The 7,376-nt window shown below is 42.0% G+C and overlaps 1 long non-coding RNA gene across 1 annotated transcript; it reads left to right on the forward strand.

Moving 5' to 3' along the window:
• Positions 1 to 5,080: 5,080 nt before the first annotated feature.
• On the forward strand, positions 5,081 to 6,521 carry LOC306834667. Its single transcript, XR_013780521.1, has 3 exons — positions 5,081 to 5,194; positions 6,094 to 6,210; positions 6,387 to 6,521. It is a non-coding gene; the product is annotated as an uncharacterized lncRNA (long non-coding RNA).
• Positions 6,522 to 7,376: the final 855 nt, after the last annotated feature.

Genomic DNA, 7,376 nt, shown 5'->3' on the forward strand with positions numbered 1-7,376 from the left:
TGAGTCATAGCTCCTCACACACACCTACGCAAATGTATACACACAACCTGATTATTTCATTATGTTGCCCATTGTCGTTTTCTTCTCATTTCTGTGAAGTGAATCCCCCTGAAAGCCCATGTTTGATGTACACTTCAAGTTATAAAATCAAAGTTACAGTTATTTTCTTTCCCTCAGACCAACCCCCTTTGTTTGTTCTGCTTTCTTTCCTTCATTCTTCTCTCATTCCCTCTCAGCCTCTAGTATGCCCCAATTGTTCATTGATTTTGCTAAGCTGAGGTTGGATCAATAGTGGCTGGGAGGAGAGGAACTGTTGAATGTATATACCCCTTCAAGAAGTCAGAGGCAGGCAGGCCGACGGATGAAAGACAGGTGCAAAAAAGTACATACTGTATACAAGGGGCTAAACTAGGAAATTTAAAGCAAGTTTATAAGTGAGCCCAAGCTATGACAAAGTGAAAGCTATAAACAAAGAGCTCCTTTTAAACATGAACTGCACTCCAGACGATATGATTTGCAGAGGCAAAGCCATGTGTGCAGTTGCCTGTTGTTGTTTTTTCTCCCGCCCATTTTTTTGTTTCATCATTGTTTTATGGTTTTGTGACCTCACATGAGGGCCGTGGACGTTATTGACCACATTCTTAATTGCACATGGGACTTTAAACGTGTGCAGAATATGCTGCATTTAATACACAACACAACATCCATGTAGGATTCTTCTCCCATTCCAACACAGAGGTGACGGAGTAATATAGAGAGTTGAAAGGATGGTTTAGTCTGTGTCTCACCCTTCAAGCTTCTCTCTCTGATCACAGCTGGATGAGTCCAAGAGGCCGAGCACATTAAGCTGTCCAAACGCTCTCTAACAGTATTCCATCAGCACTTTCTGTCAGCGGACCACAATTAGCACAAACCCCTCAGTATCATGAACAATCCACGTCCTTTTACACACAGAACAAGGCTTCAGGTAGTTTTTAATGAAGTCTTCCAGGTAGCCATCTGCTTCAGATCTCAGGGCTTCAGGGCATCAATCTGCTGTTTTCATTGGCAGCAGTTGTTGAGCAGTGACCCCACGCTGAAAACAGACACACTATAAGAGAAGACTTCTGCCAATAAATGAGTCTGCAGCTTGACTTCCAGGTGCCAGTCGATGAAGTTGTGTGCACGTCGTAGGATAATAAGTCGGTTTGGCTTTACAGTTACTGTATTTCGGTACTGCGAGAAAATGTACTGCATCAGACGAAGACGAGTAATCCCTCCCAATTGCAGCGGTAGAGTGCAATCAACAATAGCAGCTTTCTGAATCTCGAAATATGACCGCTTTGTCACTGCATCTAAATATTATGCTGTTGATACTCCACTAGTTAAGTGTCCAGAAAATATAGCAATGACGCAGAAGCAGAGTTAATACGTTTTTGTATGTTGGAAGGTCTCTATCCTCCCCCTTCATTGACTGTCCCTTCTTTCTTAATGTTCTTCTTTTCTCCACTTTGTTCTCCACAATCTTTGCATTTAACTTCTTTTCTTCATTTTTTTGGGCATCACCCTCTCTTCCCTTCCCTTCACTTCTCCTTTTTTTCCCACATCTTTAACCGACTCGACACTTCTCATGTCTCATGTCCCCTCTATCCTTTGGGTGTCTGCTTTTAGATGCAGCCAAAAGCTTTTTTTTTTTTTACAGCTGCTTGTTTTTCACTCCAGATGCTGGGTTAAAAGAAAATTAGCAAGTGACTGACAGGGGACGTCCATAATTTGAATTTCTCAAGAGGGCATACACAAACACACGTGTGCATACACAAAGCGATCCTCATCACACAAACTGCTGCCAGACAGCTGTAGTGTTCTTCTTTTCCATTTTTCTCTCTGTTTTTCCCCTCTTCTCTGGAATGACAGCATGCAAGTGATGCAGGATGGGAGGCAGATGGCAGGGATGACGGGGGAATTTTTGGGGACAGAAAATGAGAATTTGAAAGGTGGAGAGCACAAAGACACGCTGGAGCACACATTTCACTTTGATTTTTTACATGCACACACACACACACACACACACACACACACACACACACACACACACACACACACACACACACACACACACACACACACCCTCTGTAATAAGCCTTTGAGATGCGTTGGCCTTGAGGCTAACAGGTATGCTAGAGAGTGTGACAGTTTATAACAACATGATGATGGAGACGTCATTGAGAGACAGTGTTTTATGAGTGACCTGAGTGTTTGTGGCTCAGATTGAATCTCAGGCACTCCTCTCCTTGAGCTGCCTGTGTGTGCTGTAATAACAGCTGCAGATGACACGTTTACTGTAAACAGATGCATGTCCACGGATTATGTAGAATACACACCTACCATATATCCATGCACTTTTACTCACTCACTCACACACACACTGTTACACTCACAGTTATGTCCTAGCATTGTACTTATTTCAGTCAAGGCCTGGTTTTACCTCTGGACGGGCCATTGACTCTTGTATCACATAAAGGTTATGTATATGTAGCGGGTCTAGGTCTCCGCTGGCAGATATATAGAGAATTTTCTGAAAGGAGTGCTCTGGAAATATTGGAAATATTAAAAAGAAATCAGCGACGCAGGACAACAGTTGCTCATTCTTCGTTCGTCCGGATTATGAGCTCTCCTTGCCCTGCGCATCGCTAAGGGTCCCCGAGTGACGCTGCTGGAGGGTGTGCCACCCTGTGTCCATGTGTGTGAAACAGCATGTCATCGTCTGTAACCTCTTTATTAGTTTAGTTCTATCAGTTAGAATGAAGAAGAAAAAATACAATTGTAATAGAAGCAAAGCAAATAAAAAGTAATGTCCTGTAGTCTATTGCAGCCTTAGCACAGATATAAAGATAACCTTTGTGCACATTATAAACACGTGGAAAGCACTGTCAGACATATTGACCAGAAGAGGTTTCAGGCATGCAGTTTTATAGAAAACTGGTTATTGGAGCTTTAATTTGCCCCAATTACTCACATTTATGTTTCATGTGTTTAACAGAAAAAAAGCCTCCAATGATCAAATTCAATCAATCAATGAGGCACACGTATGTTTTCCATTGGCCAAAATAACATAGCAGATATTGATTTTCTTGCGTTCTTATTTGCTTTTTTAACTGTTGGAAATCTCTGGATTTTCACAAACCACCCCGAGCCCTCTCCTTAGAGACTCACACTGCATTTGCCCATCTGTGCGTCGGGTCTGCTTCTTTGAGTGCCAAGAAAACCTCTAAACATGTGGCAAGAGAGTGGGTTATTAAACCCACCAACAGTGAGCTCGCACGAATGCTTACTGATCACATCCAACACCTTTCATTGTTCTTCATGGGAGGCACTCCGTATGTAAAAGTTGGAACTGACAAAACCTGAAATGCTTTTGAATAGAACAAAAAGTAATCACACATAACTGCAGCATCCATATGTTCACAATATGAGATTTCCTATTTTATCGTCATATGAGTAAGTGCACCTCTTAGATGCTGTCTTTCTGATTATTCTGTCTCCCTCCAGAGATGAAACATTTCTGTGCTTGACTCCCTGCGTGTCTGTAAAAGAACGCCTGCAGCTCCTCTGAGTCACTGTTTGTTTTTCCTCCAGCTGGCTTTCCTCTTAACATCACTTAGATTCATTCAAATGAGCACACAGATATTTAAATCACATTACTTGTGCATGAGTGTAAGTTTTTTTTGTGTTAGTTTTGGAGTGTGTGTGAAACCTTAACTTACAAGTACCCTGGGACCCGTCCCCTGCAGGCAGATCAAACCACAGACAGTTGATGGATTCACAGCTTGAGGGGCTATTACATTTTCAATGAGAGAGACAGTGATGTCTATTACTGCTGAGTGTGTAGTTCTGTATTCACACTGTGGTGGACAACAGCTTTCTTTCTTATCGTGTGGATATTGACTTAGCAAAAGCAGGTGATAAGTTGGAGTTTGTTCAACGGATTAATTTCGGTATCGTCTAGCGCAGTGTTTCCCAAAGTTGTGATCAATTATGGTTTTTCTTTTTTTAATAGGATTAGAGTGAAATGTTTCAGAATGAACATTCTGTTCATTCAACATAAAGGAACAGATATTAAGACTGGAGTGTAAAAAAAGAAAATAATAAAGAACAGAGTGTTGGGGGAAAAAAATGATTCAGGCACGACTGATGTAGCCAAAGCTTGGAAGTTAGACATCCAGCCACTTATCATTGAAGCATTGTAGCACTTTGGAGTGCAAGAGAGGAATCTGAAGTAAAGAAACAACATCTCAGAGTGAATTAGAAGCTTCACTCTCGTGCTGAAATAACCACAAAAGTATGACAACTTAAAACGAGAACACTTTAGATACAGAGATCCAATCAGGACTTCAATGAGAAGAGCCAATGATTGGTTTAAAGGGGGACTTCACCAAATGAAACATGTAATAAGTGTTTGTCCTGACTATTTAAAACTTTATTGTATAGAACCACATGCGGTTCTGCGCTTGCTTGTTGTTGTATTTGAATCACAGTCCCTGTGTTGGCCTTGGCCTGAAGTCTAACCACAGTGATGAAATCTTCAAAAAACAAGATATTTTATTTCTTACATTATGTATACAGCCTCTGACTGAAGCCTTTGACTTCGAAGTAATGCTTTAACAGTTCTGTTTATTTCTGTGAAGATCAGTGTGAGAGAGTTCAGCGGGGTCAGTTCCTCACAACAGTGAACACTGAATAGAACACATCCTGTCAGCAAGCAGCTGCATCACTAAACTCCACGATGAGCAGAGGGATATCAAAGAGAAAAAGACATATAATCAAAAAATCAGAGGAAGAAGTTTCGACTTAAGTTATAAACAAGAGAAATGGTGGATCATCTCCCTTTATAACCCAGTGTTAAACCGAGAAGCAGCCATGGAGAAGGTTTCAGTCCATGTCACACTCTCACAAAGCTCTTCCCCCTCCCCTCACTGTCTGCATGTCTACATTAACACAAACAACAAACCAACATGTAAGAGAAATTAGTACGTTGTTAAATCCTCCATCTGATAATTTTCACCCGTGTTTCTCTTTCCTGCTACCTTTCACTCAGCTGTCTATGAGCCATCCCGTGAGGCCTATAAACATTTGGGGAGGTCCTCTGACACCTACTGGAACGACCCTGATGGCAGCGGACCACTCGGCCCCTTTAAAGTCAACTGCAACATGACAGGTGTGTGCAGGTGGGAAGGGAATGGCTCTGCAAACCTTTCTTTTTGGAAGTGTGTGTGTGTGTGTGTGTGTGTGTGTGTGTGTGTGTGTGTGTGTGTGTGTGTGTGTGTGTGTGTGTGTGTGTGTGTGTGTGTGTGTGTGTGTGTGTGTGTGTGTGTGTGTGTGTGTGTGTGTGTGTGTGTGTGTGTGTGTGTGTGTGTGTGTGTGTGTGTGTGTGTGTGTGTGTGTGTGTGTGTCACACACTTTCTAGACTCGGCGACCTGTGAGGGAAGGAAACTCCAGCCCTCCTTGTGCTTAACCTCAGACATCAGCACTCTTAACTTGCCATACCTGGAGTTTCCATGGTAACATGGTCAACGCATCTCACATTTATTGCAGCCACTAAAGACAATTACACAGACACACACACACACACCTCAAACAAGAATTAAAGGGGACCATTACTGCAGAAGAGTGCTCCAAACCTGACACAAAGAGACACTTCTCTAACACATAAGCACATGCTCATTTAACACAGATGGTGGATAACTAGATAGTGTGGCGCGTCAGAGAATGCAGGCAGAGACGTTGAATGAAATGTCACTGCACTCCTCGGCTTGCACTCTCACTCCTCACAGTTGTGTACAGATTGTTTGTCATCCTTTCACACACTCACACATGGATGTGACTGTGAATGAACAGGTTCATATCTGAGCGACTGGTTTCGACTTTTGCAGCACACAGTGTTGATTAAACCCTGGAGTCTGAGCAACTTCACCGCCATGCCAGCCTAATCGTGTGCTTTCTGTGCATGTGTTTCTAAACATCCTCTTAAATGATTTCCTTTTTTCTAAATATTTTGAGCACGACAAAATATTTTTTTATCGGTTGTATATTTTGTGTGTTTGTACGTGTGTGTAGAGGACAAAGTGTGGACAACAGTGATGAACAACCTGCCCCCCAAAAACCACAGTGACTGGCTCCAGTAGAGAGAGACGCACCTTGCTACAGGTGAACTACAGCGCCTCCATGGACCAGGTAACAGTCACACACATTGAGAGGCTTCATCGACACGCTGGCTTGAGTGTCTTATTGTGAGATGTTTGTTTTAAGTTAATATTTTATATATATATCGAAATATATATATATATACACACACACACATACATGGACTGGTTTAATTAAAAAAAATACATCTGTGTGCTTGGTTCCAGATGACAGCCATCACCACCAGTGCAGAAAGCTGTGAGCAGCAAATCGCCTACAGCTGTCGCATGTCCAGACTGCTCAACACTCCAGGTAAGAGCTGAGGATGGCATCTTTATTCACCGCTGACTTTCAAACAAGCACACCGAGACAGGCAGGAGGTTGTTTCTGTCACACAGTCAGGATTTGACGAGAAATTAATTTGAACATCACTCTGTGTCTTTCAGAGGAGAGACAAATGAAACGGAGTTGGTATGAGCGCAATGATTTTTTAATCATTAATGATCTGCACTTGTAGGCAGATATTTGTTTTTAGAGATGAACTAAAGGTTAATAACAGGGACTGCTTTCCTGCATAGTTGGAGCAGTTGGTGAAAAACTCTTTTCCAATTAAACTCAAATGCCCTTCTAATCAAATCTGGTCCTCAGAATCAGTATTTGCATACAGCATCTATCTATAAAGATTCCCTGACCATTATTTAATCAACATAATTGATCAAATATCTTGGACACACGTTTTTCCATCCCACAAGTGGAGTCCCAAAATCAGCACAGAGCATCTTTAAAGCTTCCCTGGTGGCTTGCTGTGACACAACACGACACACTGATTCCTTTGTGTTAGACTTCTTTGTCCTTTACGTTTCAGCCGCCATGTTTGTCAGTGTGGTTTGGATTAGTAAGGCCGGCCTGTGTGTTGAAGGAGTTGTGTGAGGTTTGTCTTCGATTAGACCTGTTTGGTAAATGTCGTGGTCAGGTTTGGTGCAGTATGTAGAAGTTTCTATGTGATAGAGAAGAAAATAAGGCTTGGTGCTGTGTGTTCCTCTTGATTAGCCTGCTCTTTGTTAACAATAGTATTCAGTCTCATTCACACCTCAGGGAGGGCTCCAATAATAACCTCTAACAACAATCAAACATCCCACTGAAATGCAGGTGTCTAGCTGATCTACAAAAGTGTATGCACATTGGTTTTATTGATATATAAAATAATACTTTCCAGG

Source organism: Symphodus melops (genome assembly GCF_947650265.1).
Source record: "Symphodus melops genome assembly, chromosome: 14".
In the NCBI taxonomy this organism is placed as follows: Eukaryota; Metazoa; Chordata; class Actinopteri; order Labriformes; family Labridae; genus Symphodus; species Symphodus melops.